Source organism: Harpia harpyja, chromosome 1 (genome assembly GCF_026419915.1).
Source record: "Harpia harpyja isolate bHarHar1 chromosome 1, bHarHar1 primary haplotype, whole genome shotgun sequence".
Lineage (NCBI taxonomy): Eukaryota > Metazoa > Chordata > Aves > Accipitriformes > Accipitridae > Harpia > Harpia harpyja.
The window spans coordinates 44973126-44987760 of NC_068940.1; positions in this window are offsets into that span (position 1 = coordinate 44973126).

Genomic DNA, 14635 nt, shown 5'->3' on the forward strand with positions numbered 1-14635 from the left:
TGGTAGCGGAGGAGGGGGCCACAGGGGTGGCTCCTATGAGAAGCTGCTAGAAGCTCCACCGGCTCCAAGTCAGACCCGCCTCTGGCCCAGGCCGACCCCATCAATGACAGTGATAGAGCCTCTGGGAGAACATATTTAAGAGGGGGAACCGATAGTGAGTAGTGGGATTGGAATGTGAGAGGAACCCCTGTGCAGATACCGAGGTCAGTGAAGAAGGAAGGGGAGGAGGTGCGCCTGAGGAGGTGGATGCCCCTGCAGCCCATGGTGAGTTGGCAGGCTGTCCCCCCCAGCCCATGGAGGTGAGCAGGGGAGCGGAGGCTCCCAAAGATGGCTGTGACTCCATGGGAAAGCCCACACTGGAGCAGTGTGTGACTGAAGATCAGCCCACTGAAAGGACCCATGCCAGGGAAGTTTGTGAGGGACTGCAGCCAACGGAAAGGACTCACTTTGGAGAATTTTGTGAAGGACTGTCTCCTGTGGGAGGGACCCCACACTGGAGCAGGGGACGAGCGAGGAGTCCTCCCCCTGAGGAGGAAGGAATGGCAGAGACAACATGTGATGAACTGACCCCAACCCCCATCCCCTGTTCCTCTGTGTCACTGGGGGAGGAGGTAGAGAGAACCAGGAGTGGAGTTGAGCCGCGAAGGAGGGAGGGGTGGGGGAAAGGTGTTCTAAGGTTTGGGTTTACTTCCTAGTATCCTTGTTTTGTTTTGATTTGTAGTAAATTAAATTGATTTTGTTTCTTCCCCAAGTTGAGCCTGTCTTTTGCCCGTGACCATAAGTGGTGAGTGATCCCTCCCAGTTCTTGTCTCGACCCACGAGCCTTTCTTTATATTTTCTCCTCATCCCACCATGGCCGGGGGGAGCGGAGTGAGCGAGCGGCTGTGTGGTGCTTTGTTACCGGCTGGGCTGAAACCACGACAAACTGAAAAGAAGAAACTAATAATGATAATGATAACACTAATAAAATGACAATAGTAATAATAAAAGGATTGGAATATACAAATGATGCACAGTGCAATTGCTCACCACCCGCCGACTGACACCCCGTTAGTCCCCGAGCGGCGATCCCCCTATGCCCACTCCCCCCAGTTTATATACTAGATGTGATGTCACATGGTATGGAATACCCTGTTGGCTACTTTGGGTCAGCTGCGCTGGCTGTGTCCCCTCCCAACTTCTTGTGCCTCTCCAGCCTTCTTGCTGGCTGGGCATGAGAAGCTGAAAAATCCTTGACTTTAGACTAAACATTACTTAGCAACAACTGAAAACATCAGTGTGTTATCAACATTCTTTTCATACTGAACTCAAAAACATAGCACTGTACCAACTACTAGGAAGACAATTAACTCTATCCCAGCTGAAACAAGGACATTAACATATTTAGTAAACATTAGGACTTAAATATGAAAAGTGTGTCAATTTAGACTCAGCAAGTAAGATGAAGGAACGCTTGTATAAAAGGAACATGAAGTTATATGACCAAGCATGAGCAGAAAAAGAAATACCAGAACAGGCATCACAGAGTCCAAAGCACATAAGATATGATTTAAAGTAATGACTTGTATAGCAATCTCCTAAGTTAGACTACTCTGCCTCTTGATTTTGCAGGTTTTAGGGGAGCATATTTTCAGGTCCTCTCAGTAACCACAATGTCCCTAACCTTGCACTTCAAGTATTTCAAAAGTGTTGGTTCTCGCTAAAGGAACAGTAAATAGCCCAAGATTCAATAAAACTGTTAAAGTCAGAAACACCTGTTTCACATCCTTCAGAATGGCTTTTGCTACTTTTAAGTTTGCAGTTAACAAGGTTCCAAAATACTCAAAAAGTAGAATCAATGCATAAATGAATCGGTTTCACAACTGATATTTCAAAATTAAATTAGACTGAAAGCAGTTGAAGTAAGTAACACTGGGTCTAAGGTCTCTTGATGTAAATAACAGGTGATTAGAAACAGCCAAATAGGACAGAGAAAGTAGTGACTAAAACCAAGGCTCTGTTCTGCACCTCTCCACCATTAAAAATGATCTATCTTCATTCAGCAGATTTTTCTTAAACAAAGATCTGTTATTTAAATAAGGTAGATTGACAGCCTGTTCAGCATATTTGGGAAATAAACTCTTTCTGAATGTGTACCTTTTTTCTTCAACATGTAATACTAATTCTATTAAACACATACATTAAGGAAGTATATACTTACCCAGAAAATTTATTCCAGAAGCCTTCTCTTTCTTTTGTAGCAAGTGGGTCGTGATCTCATTTCCTCAATGAATATGTTCCTTTTGTTAAAACAAGAAGAGGAAGAAATTGTGGTGCCCATAATTCCTGCAAGAACCTTCAGGCTACTAGACAACTCATCTAGTGAGAGATTTGTGGTTTCATCACAGAGGCAGTTACATTTCAGTTGAGGTGAGTAGCTTCTATCTCTAAACATCACAAAAATTCTCAAGTTCTTAAAAATATTCTGATAGGCACAATTTGTATGCAGTATTAATATTTTTTTTGTCCAAACCCAATGAGAATGGAATTTTTTTTTTTTTAATAGAAGCTGGGCCCCCACTAGTATCCTGATTTGTAGTTAAAATGGACTATTCTGTTCTGTCACTGGCATATAAAGTTCTGATCAGCTGCCTGTGCAATCAGTCAGGGAGACTGTTACTGAAAATGCCTATATACATCTAAATTAATAAAGTTTTTACCATTGCATTTCTGACTGCTAGCCCTGGAGGCACTGGAGAGATTATAGGGAGGCATTAAAGTTCACTACATTTCTCTGTATTTCTCATTGCCCAAGGGAAAGAGAAAAAGAAATTAGAATATTTCCCTGAGCTATTAAAACAAACAAACAACAACAAAAAAAACCCCAAAACAAAACAAAAAAAAACCCACCAAAAAAAAACCCCAACACTGCAAAGATGAAAAAAAATGGAAGTGGTTGAAATAAGAACAAATATCTAAAATTACAGCAGTATTCCACATTTCTATCCTTATTCCAGATGATTTCTTTGATCCTGCTTACTTTCAGCTGAAGCCCAGCAGTAAGTGCATACCCTGGTACCTGTTGTATTCTGAGTGTTTGAGCTGAAGACCTCCTAGAAACTGATGGATTCACTCAGTTTTGTACTGGCACATAGGGGACTGTGCCATGCAGAGTTTTCATTTCTTTTAATTTGAAATTAGCCAGCAGAAAGACTGCACAGCTGCCAATTGTGGCCATTCTTTAGATACATTGATTTTTTTTTTTTTTACTATCTGTGTTCAAACTGCAGCATTGTTGCACTGTCATCCAGCACAACCACCACACATCTTGAAAACAAAAACTCATAATCCCACTGGGTTCCAAGAAAAAATGAATAAAAATTATTTGTTTTCTATCTTTCTCCTCAGCCCTTTCTATCACGTGTAACTAGATTGAAGCCAACATTCTCTTCCACCAAAGCATTCAAGAGGGGACTGAATTGTTAACTGACTTAACTTTAAACATGCAAACTGCTTTGTTTTCTAGAGGAAAACCAGAACATTCAGGCAACTTTGAGATTCATACTAAGTAGTTACATTTTTTTTTTACAGAGTTTCTATTCATGGGACTCATAGTTCAAACCTGTAACTGCATGGAAACTAGTTGCCACATAATGCTCAGTTCACCACTCTCTGTCTCCTTTTCCCCATTTGTAATGATGCTGACTTCTCTTTGTAAAGCATTTTGCAATATAGTGACAAAAGATTATATATGTAAGAGATTATTATTAAAGCAGTAGGGCCAATGTAATACAGCCAGTGTTCAGAGAAGAATGCAGCATGGTACCAAAATAGTGATTAAAAAACTAGAACCATACAAAACCAACAGTGGGATACTAAATAGGTTTAAAATGACCAATAATGAAAATAGAATCAAATGCAGTTAGAAATGGAGAATTGTAAGACTGGCCATATTTGTTAGGGGGGTTTTGTTTTGTTTTTAAATTAGTAAACTGAGAGGCTATAAATCATGATAGATGGAGAGGGACAGAGGACAAAAAATTGATACAAGACAAGATGGATCTTAGAAAGATCCATCCAAGATGGTCTTAGAAAGCTGAGCACAAACATACAGCATGATCAGCAGTACAGCAAAGTGTGAAGGAATGCAGTTAAGAGCAAAGGACGTGGGCTATCCTTATAAAATGCAGAGTCCTGTTTTGGGAAAGAAACTTCAGAAAGGACTTCAATGAGAGGAAAGAATAGGAGACAGCAGAGTCTCAGCAGCTAATCAGCTTACCATGAGCTCCCCACATGTTCCTGTGGTCAAGAAGGTTGCATATACAGCCAGGAGGATTGTGAGTAGGAAGAGAAAGTTCTGCCTATGGCAACATGGCAGCTCAGCTTGCTCTCAAGAGGGGGAAAGTGTTGTAAACCACTTTCCATCCTTATGCAAAAGCATCTTACCTTCTTAAAATCTGAGTCTGGCGTTTTGAGATACAGTCCTTCAGAAATAGTGGACCAGCATTCAGTCTGTAGTTGTGGTGTTCCTCAGAGTGGACGTAATGTAGAATAGAAAACAACGAGCAGTCTGGAGTAAGAGCATCACTCGATCACGTTTTGCTCATGTAAAAGTTCAGCAGACAAATAACCAAGGACATTTTGATTCCCATGGGCAACAATTTCAACTGCTTGCGAACTTGAATACTGTGTTCGGTTTTGGGCCCCTCACTACAACAAAGACATTGAGGTACCTGAGCATGTCCAAATAAGAACAATGAAGCTGGTGAAGGGTCCAGAGCACAAGTCTTATGAGGAGTGGCTGAGGGAAACGGGGTTGTTTAGTCTGGAGAAAAGGAGGCTGAGGGGAGACCTTATCACTCTCTACAACTACCTGAAAGGAGGTTGTAGCAAGGTGGGGCTCAGTCTCTTTTCCCAATTAACAAGCAATAGGATGAGAGGAAATGGCCTCAAGTTGTGCCAGGGGAGGTTTAGATTGGATATTTGGAAAAATTAGTTCACTGAAAGGGTTATCAAGCATTGGAACAGGCTGTCCAGGGAAGTGGTTGAGTCACCATCCCTGGAGGTATTTAAAAGATGCATAGATGTGGCGCTTAGGGACATGGTTTAGTGGTGAACTTGGCAGTGTTAGGTTTACAGTTGTACTCAATGATCTTCAGGGTCTTTTCCAACCTAAATGATTCTATGATTTTAAAACAAATAAAAACAATGTGGAAAGATTACATAAAACAAAGCACAGAAATAGGCAGAAGAATACATATAGTTCTGAGAACTTAGGGACAGATTGAAATAGTTAGCAGAGCTTTTAACAAAAGTGTTGACAGAAATAAGGAAAATTTATATAAGGGGCATTTTTATTTAATTACAATTGTTTCCAGGAAACAAGCAACAGCAAAACTTGCTTGGATTTAAGAAATTAGGCATTTACATGAATAACAGTCACATACGCAGCTCTACCAATAGCCTATTCAATTTCAGAGTGATGATAATTTATCACCTTGTGGTATTGCTTCAAGATGAGCTCAAATACAGCAAGACCAGATGATATAGCATAGGTGGAAGTTCTTAGTGGAGCTGCAACAGCTATGGATTATAATGCAGCTCAATAGCAGCAGATACATGGAGCAATGCAGTCAACACTTGAGAAGCCAGCATCCACAATATGCACTTCGCAGAGGTTTTACTTTAGTCCTGCTCTAATCTAGTGCCATGACCTGAATGGCAGTTAGAGGTTGGAGTGTGAGTGCGTTAGGTGGATGCCTGGAGTGCGTCTTTGGGTGCAGTTTTACTTGGAACGAACCCAGTGGCTGCAACACAAACCCAAGGGTGAGAAATTGGGTCTATTGGGAGATCTTAAAAAGTGTACTGTTGGTCTGAACTAAGACACTAATGTAGGTGCACACTTTACTTCGCACCTACACAAAGCATGTAGAAGCAGTTTCTGGCATAATTGCCTTGTCTTCACTAGACTCTTCCATGCAGTTTTGATAGATACTATGTTTCTTAATGTTTCTCTCAGTAAAAAATTACTTGCAAGTTGCTATTTGTTATTACAGAGAACTTTGATTAGCTATAGTCTACCTGGATTGCTCATCAGTAACCATGAGGGGACAGTATGCAGACTGCATCCCAGCTAACACTGTTTCTTACTCAACTTCCAAAAAAAAAGAAAAAAAAATCCTTAAGAAGCAAAATCAATACCTTTTGGTCCAAAAATAATTTAAAAAGACAGATATCCACCACTTCACTTAAGTGACTTCTTATTTTCTCACCCACTACCATCAGTGCAAAATAGAACAATTGGACCCCAGCATGATTTTAAGATGGCACGTGTGATTCTGTAATCAGAAATAAAGTTTTACACAACTGTCAAATAATTGCATGTCCATTTGGTAGCACTTATGTACCTAACTACCTAACTGTTTCCAGGAGAAAGTTACCCTGGCAGCACCGCTCCTTTAAAATGGTTTCCAGGTGCAAACTTCCAGGCAGCCTTGAAGTCCATTTGAGAAGATGATAGGCTTATGGTTAGCCTGTTACACGATAATAGCTGGGGTCACATTCTCTGACACTTGCATCATCCAGCCACTGGAACAAATCTGGGACCATCATGTGGGTAGCCCAGTTACAGTGCCACAAGAAGAGGGAGGGAAAGAACCAGGGCAGCAAACCACGCTTATGGTTTAGCTCACATGCTTTCCTTGAATAGCATCTCTTCCTGCCACGGCTGGAGACAGAGTACGGGGTTAGGCAGACAGCCAGTCTGCCCTGTTAAGTATTTCTTGGTTTCTTATGTTCATCGCAGAACTTAACGTCTTGGATGGTGCAACGGATAGGGCTCCATGGGAAGGGCTGGCTTTCTGGGACTCAGGTCTTCTAGTACCAAGGTCTGAAGTTAATCTTCTGCCTTTTTTTCTTTCTCTTTTTAAGCAAGGTAAGTTTCAATTTTTTGTTTATGTATATGAGTACATGCTTTAAAGAGTCTGTTTATGGAGATTACAAGTGGGGTGATGTATGGACAAGCTACTAACTTAGATAGACCTGTCCTAAGGATTAGGTAGAGGGATACCATGAAAAAACATATTCAGGTTTTTCAGTGGACAGCCAGGGGAAAAACAAGAAAATGACTGAGATGGTTAGACCATGACTTCTTCCCTCTGCTTACTGTGAGAGTAAAAGTGTCTGACCTTGACTGACACTATTGAATCCTGCCCTGGGGAGTGACATGCAGACATGACACAAAGGTAGGTTAGTCCTTAATTACAAAAACTTAAGTGGCATTAGAAGAACAGTAAAGAAACTAAAAGCAACCTGAAGAATAAAGAGGTCAACACTTTGGTGTCCCTTGCTGTCTGAAGGTGCATCAGGGCTGCAGAGACTGACAAAGAAATGCCATTAAGCAGGAATTCCCATCTCAGCTCTGTTTCTTGGAGGAGAATCTCAAAAGATATGTGCAAGGAGCCAGAGGAAGAAAGGAGACCAATCTCTTCTCCTGAAGCAACAGCTCTGAGATTATTTTTCTTTCTTTTGTTCAAAATAGACTTTTTTCCTCTTTTCCCAGTATTTATTCACAAATTCCTTTTCTTACTGTTAACCAGATAAGAATGCAGTTGAAATTGTATATTTCCCCCTTGCTTGTTCTCTGAGTTTCAATATCTGCCACTCCCTGTTTAACAGGGGTCAGATTTCATTGCCTGATCTTTAGGCCAAAACAACACAATTAAATAATAAGGTCTTGTCAGAAATCAAGCTTATGGAGTGTGGGACCTGACAAGCTGTATCACAAGAAATAGTTATTTGAATCTGAATTTCAAAGTCCAAACCATCTTCTTCCTTACCAGCTTTTGTTAGCTTAAAGATGTTAGTCACAATGATTAATTTGAAATAACTCTGAGCTGCTGTTGACACCTGTTCATATGTTAAGAATAGAGTATTGCACCAATTCACACTGAGAAGTTGTTTTCTACACAGAGAGAAGGATGTATTCTAGCAAAAAGACATTTTCCCTGTGGTACACCTTGAAGCCTCAGTGGCTGTGCACGAGGTCATGCTGGAGCACCTCAAAGCATGTGGCCATGGATAAGCCCACAACAGAGCAGGAACCCCTTGTTGCTAGCCAGGCTAGGAGCAAGGGGAGGAGTTTGTTGCAATGTTAAAGCCTATAACGTGGTCCAAAGGGACCAAGGGTGGAGATTGTAATGGAAATACCTTTAAACTGTTGTAACCCGGGATTTGAGTTGCATGTTATAGGAATTACTATAGCAGGAACCACCCAAAACAGTGGAGGACAAGCCTTACAAGAAACAGTGCAAGTGCAGCAGTGACTTGGCCTGAGCTGGCTTTGGTGCCAAATAACTCCACACAACACACCACCGCTCCTGTTCTGAGTGATTGCCATAACAGATGGAGCCCAAAGTCATGGACTAAATGAACTCAGTATACATTTTGTGGACATTTTGCAGACTTTTTACAAGGGTGGTCCATAGACTAGGAGAATCTTATCTGTGTATTCTGTCAAAGGATGGGAAGGGGGGTGGTGGGTAATGAGAATGTGTTGGGTAGTGTGGGACCTGAGCATGATGTAAATGGTATGGAATAAGGGGTGGAGAAGGTGCTGGTTTTGGCTGAGGTAGAGTTGATTTTCTTCACAGTAGCTGGTATGGGGCTATGGTTTGGATTTGTGCTGGAAACAGTGTTGATAACACAGGGATGTTTTCATTACTGCTAAGCAGTGCTTACACAAGAGTCAAGGACTTTTCTGCCTCTCACCCCACCCCCCCAGCAATTAGGCTGGGGGGGGGGCACAAGAAGTTGGGAGGGGACACAGCCGGGACAGCTGACCCCAATTGACCCAAGGGATATTCCAGACCATAGGACATCATGCTCAGCGTATAAAGCTGGGGGAAGAAGAAGGAAGGGGGGGACGTTCGGAGTGATGGCGTTTGTTTTGCCAAGCCACCGTTAGGCGTGATGGAGCCCTGCTTTCCTGGAGATGGCTGAACACCTGCCTGCCCATGGGAAGTGGTGAATGAATTCCTTGTTTTGCTTTGCTTGTGTGTGCAGCTTTTGCTTTACATATTAAACTGTCTTTATCTCAAACCAGGAGTTTTCTCACTTTTACTCTTCCAATTCTCTCCCTCATCTCACTGGGGGGGAGTGAGCGAGCAGCTGTGTGGGGCTGAGCTGCCAGCTGGGGTTAAATCATGACACCCTGAAAGCCTCATTTTGGAGAAGGAGCAAAAAAACCCACAAAACCAACAACAACAAAACAACAGCCAAGAATTTAGGGTCACTATTCCAAAAAGAGCACTATTCCAAAAAAAGCCAAGGCAAGAAGTCATCAAAAAAGCAGGCAAGTGATAAAAACCTGTTACTGTTTGGGAGAGAGTTCAATGTAATTCACATATTTCTGCAAAACATTCTGATTTTATCAAGGTAGCATTTTCTGATCTATGCATAATTGACACAATCTTTTTCTATTCTTCATTTTCAGTGAATCTGAAAAGCCAAGTTCTTGGAAACTCTATGCTTCAAAATTCTTCATTACCAAAAGCATAAAATACATCTATTTAAGATATTACTGCATGATATAATAATTCCATTCTTGCTGTTTTTAGAACAGAATTAGAAAATAATAGAAGAATATAAAATTATATCAGAAGACAAAAAGATGTGCTGGTAAACACACAAAAGTGTCTTAAGATTGGGAGTGGAAAGTAATAACAATTACAGATTTTTTTTCTGCAAGCCCAGGGAGTCATAAACACTGGGTCAGCTGACAGAAAAAGTAGCAGAAGATTTATAAGGAACCAAAAGACATTTTTAATTTGGGTTACTTTGAAATAATGGTCCTCAAGTAATATCATCATATTGCTAAGGTAGTAGCCAAAAAGATCTATTTAAGTGCCTGGAATAAGCCAGCAAAGTGATTTTTTTGACAAGGTAGCAGTAACAACCACAGTAACAGCCACGACGTTGGCTTTCCTACAGGTTGTCTTTTTAGGAAACGCTCCAAATCCTTGTGTGATATGTGCATTAAAGAGAATACCTATTTCTCTTTAAATTTGGCAAACACGTGATTATAAAATAACCTGATCTGGGTAGTACTTTTTTAGGAATTTGCCTTGCAATGACAAAATTCTGCTCAGCCTGCCTGTTTGGACGAGAGTGAGTACAATCACCATCCCTTCCCTCTTCTATTCCTGTCCCATCAAGTTAATGAAAAAGCTTTTTTTTCTTCCTTTGCGTTTCCTAGAGTACTTAAAATGAAACAGTTATGAACATTAGGGCCAAGCCAAATGGAACATTTTATTACCAGTGACAGAACATATTCCACATTTTCTATTTTCACAAGGAAAAGCTAAACTTTGTGCATTTCTCCCCCACTGCCCCTGTTTTTTCAGTTAAATAAATAAAATAAAAAAATTATAATCATCTACTTTCCTAGCCAGAAGGGAAGTAAAAGAAATAAGAGCTATCTCACAGTTATACAAATCTTTCACTTGCAATTGCTTTATGAGCCTTTAACTTCTCACAGACTTTAACTCCACAGACCTAGTGAAGGTCACAGTCATCATTGATTAACATTGATGTAGATGTACTGGGGAGAAGTCTGGCACATTGTATTATGACAAACGGAATATTACACTTACAGACTTTACAGTCCTAAAACCTGCTTGCTGAAGTACTATCAGCATTGCAAGCTTGTGTGGGGGTCCTGGCATTTCTAGCAGCAGCTTCAGTGTGGCACTCCACCTCTGCAGCATTTTGTCCTGGTTTCGGCTGGGATAGAGTTAATTTTCTTTCTAGTAGCTAGTAGTGTGTCGTGGTTTAACCCCAGCCAGCAACTAAACACCACGCAGCCGCTTACTCACTCCCCCCCACCCAGTGGAATGGGGGAGAAAATCGGGAAAAGAAGCAAAACCCGTGGGTTGAGATAAGAACGGTTTAATAGAACAGAAAAGAAGAAACTAATAATGATAATGATAACACTAATAAAATGACAACAGTAACAATGAAAGGATTGGAATGTACAAATGATGCGCAGTGCAATTGCTCACCACCCGCCAACCGACACCCAGCCAGTCCCTTCACCACAATTACAACAATAAAAATTCCCCACTCGTCATGCAGCTCTTAACTCTCTAGCTGCGTTCAGTCCATGTTTTGCCCGTTACCTCTCTCAGTTACTATCCTTATCTCAAATTCCTCACTTGCCCGCATTCTCCACCAAAAAGACTGTGATGGGTTAACCCTGGCTGGATGCCAGGTGCCCACCAGAGCCGTTCTATCACTCCCCCTCCTTCTCAGCTGGACAGGGGAGAGAAAATATAACAAAGAGCTTGTGGGTCGAGATAAGGACGGGAGAGATCACTCACCAATTACCATCACGGGCAAAACAGACTCAGTTTGGGGAAAATTAACTTGATTTATTACAAATCAACCAGAGTAGGGTAATGAGAAATAAAACCAAATCTCAGAACACCTTCCCTCCACCCCTCCCTTCTTCCCGGGCACAACTTCACTCCCGGATTCTCTACCAACCCCCCAGCGGCACAGGCGGACGGGGATGGGGTTTACGGTCAGTTCATCACACGTTATTTTCTGCTGCTTCATCCTCCTCAGGGGGAGGACTCATCACACTCTTCCCCTGCTCCAGCGTGGGGTCCCACCCACGGGAGACAGTCCTCCACGAACTTCTCAAACGTGGGTCCTTCCCACGGGCTGCAGTTCTTCATGAACTGCTCCAGCATGGGTCCTTTCCGCGGTGTGCAGTCCTTCAGGCACAGACTGCTCCAGCGTGGGCCCCCCACGGGGTCACAAGTCCTGCCAGAAAACCTGCTCCGTGGGCTCCTCTCTCCACAGATCCGCAGGTCCTGCCAGGAGCCTGCTCCAGCGCGGGGTTCCCACGGGGTCACAGCCTCCTTCGGGAACCCACCTGCTCCGGCGTGGGGTCCTCCACAGGCTGCAGGTGGATATCTGCTCCACCGTGGACCTCCATGGACTGCAGGGGGTCAGCCTGCCTCACCATGGTCTTCACCACGGGCTGCAGGGGAATCTCTGCTCCGGCGCCTGGAGCATCTCCTCTCCCTCCTTCTTCACTGACCTTGGTGTCCGCAGGGTTGTTTCTCTTACATGTTCTCACTCCTATCTCTGGCTGCCGAATACCTCCGTCCCAACTTTTTTCCTTCTTAAAAATGTTATCACAGAGGCGTTACCACTATCGCTGATTGGCTCGGCCTTGGCCGGCAGCGGGTCCGTCTTAGAGCCGGCTGGTATAGGCTTTTCTCGAACACAGGGGAAGCTTCCAGCAGCTTCTTACAGAAGCCACCCCTGTAACCCCCCCCACTACCAAAACCTTGCCACACAAAGCCAATACATAGTGTTATGTTTTGGGTTCAGTATGAGAAGAATGTTGGTAACACACTGATGTTTTCAGTTTTTGCTAAGCAGTGTTTATACTAAGCCAAGGATTTTTCAGCTTCTCATGCCCAGCCAGCAAGAAGGCTGGAGGGGCACAAGAAGTTGGGAAGGGACACAGCCAGGACAGCTGACCCAAAGTAGCCAAAGGGGTATTCCATACCATGTGATGTCATGCCCAGTATATAAACTGGGGGGAGCTGGCCTGGGGGGGATTGCTGCTTAGGAGCTAACTGGGCATCAATCAGCGCATGGTGAGCAATTGCATTGTGCATCACTTGTTTTGCATATTCCAATCCTTTTATTATTATTGTTGTCATTTTATTATTATCATCATCATTATTATTTCATTCCTTTCCATTCTATTAAACTGTTCTTATCTCAACCCATGAGTTTTACTTTTCCTTCCTGATCCTGTCCCCCATCCCACTGGGTGGGGGGAAGTGACTGAGTGGCTGCATGGTGCTTAGTTGCTGGCTGGGGTTAAACCACGACACATTTGAGAGTTAAACACCACCACTTTAAAAAACAACATCTTGCAGTACTACATCTCAGCCTATGGTAGATCCAGATCACATATATCCACTTCAGAAGCTCAGTTGCAGAGCAACCCACCACAGTCCAGGTCTTCATGCCTGCCCTGCCTGCATTTTCAAATCAAATCAAATCAAATCAAATCATATCATTAAGTTTGGAAAAGACCTCTAAGATCATCAGGTCCAACCATCAACCCAACACCACCATGCCCACTAAACCATGTCCTGAAGTGCTACATCTATGCATCTTTTAAATACCTCCAGGGATGGTGACTCCACCACTTCCCTGGACAGCCTGTTAGCCTGTTCCAATGTCTGACAACCCTTTCAGTAAAGAAATTTTTTCTAATATCCAATCTAAACCTCCCCTGGCACAACTTGAGGCCATTTCCTCTTGTCCTATCGCTTTTTACCTGGGAAAAGAGACTGAACCCCACCTCGCTACAACCTCCTTTCAGGTAGTTATAGAGAGCGATAAGGTCTCCCCTCAGCCTCCTTTTCTCCAGACTAAACAACCCCAGTTCCCTCAGCCACTCCTCATAAGACTTGTGCTCCAGGCCCCTCACCAGTTTTGTTGCCCTTCTCTGGACACGCTCCAGCACCTCAATGTCTTTGTTGTAGTGAGGGACCCACAACTGAACACAGTACTCAAGGTGCAGCCTCACCAGTGCCGAGTACAGAGGAACAATCACTTCCCTGCTCCTGCTGGCCACACTATTTCTGATACAGGCTAGGATGCCATTGGCCTTCTTGGCCACCTGGGCACACTGCTGGCTCATATTCAGCCGGCTGTCAACCAGCACACCCAGGTCTTTTTCTGCCGGGCAGCTTTCCAGCCACTCTTCCCCAAGCCTGTAGCGTTGCATGGGGTTGTTGTGACCCAAGTGCAGGACCTGGCACTTGGCTTTGTTGAACCTCATACAATTGGCCTCGGCCCATCCATCTCCAGCCTGTCCAGATCCCTCTGTAGAGCCTTCCTGCCCTTGAGCAGATCAACCCTCCCTCCTAACTTGGTGTCGTCAGCAAACTTACTGAGGATGCACTCGATCCCCTCGTCCAGATCATTGATAAAGATATTAAAGAGAACTGGCCCCAAAACTGAGCCCTGGGGAACACCACTTGTGACTGGCCGCCAACTCCATTCACCACAACTCTCCAGCCAGTTTTTTACCCAGTGAAGAGTACACCTGTTTAAGCCATGAGCCACCAGCTTCTCAAGGAGTATGCTGTGAGAGACAGTGTCGAAGGCCTTACTAAAGTCCAGGCAGACAACATCCACAACCTTTCCCTCATCCGCTAGGCAGGTCACCTAGTCATAGAAGGAGATCAGGTTGGTCAAGCAGGACCTGCCTTTCATGAACCCATGCTGGCTGGGCCTGATCCCTCAGTTATCCTGCACATGATGTGTGAGCACACTCAAGATGAACCGCTCCATAATCTTCCCCGGTACCAAGGTCAGGCTGACAGGCCTGTAGTTCCCCAAATCCTCCCTCCAACCCTTCTTGTAAATGGGAGTCACATTGGCAAGCCTCCAGTCATCTGGGACCTCCCCTGTTGACCAGGACTGCTGATAAATGATGGAGAGTGGCTTGGCAAGCTCCTCCGCCAGCTCCCTCAGTATTCTTGGATGGATCCCATCTGGTCCCATAGACTTGTGAGTGTCCAGGTGGCATAGCAGGTCATTAACTGCTTCCTCCTGG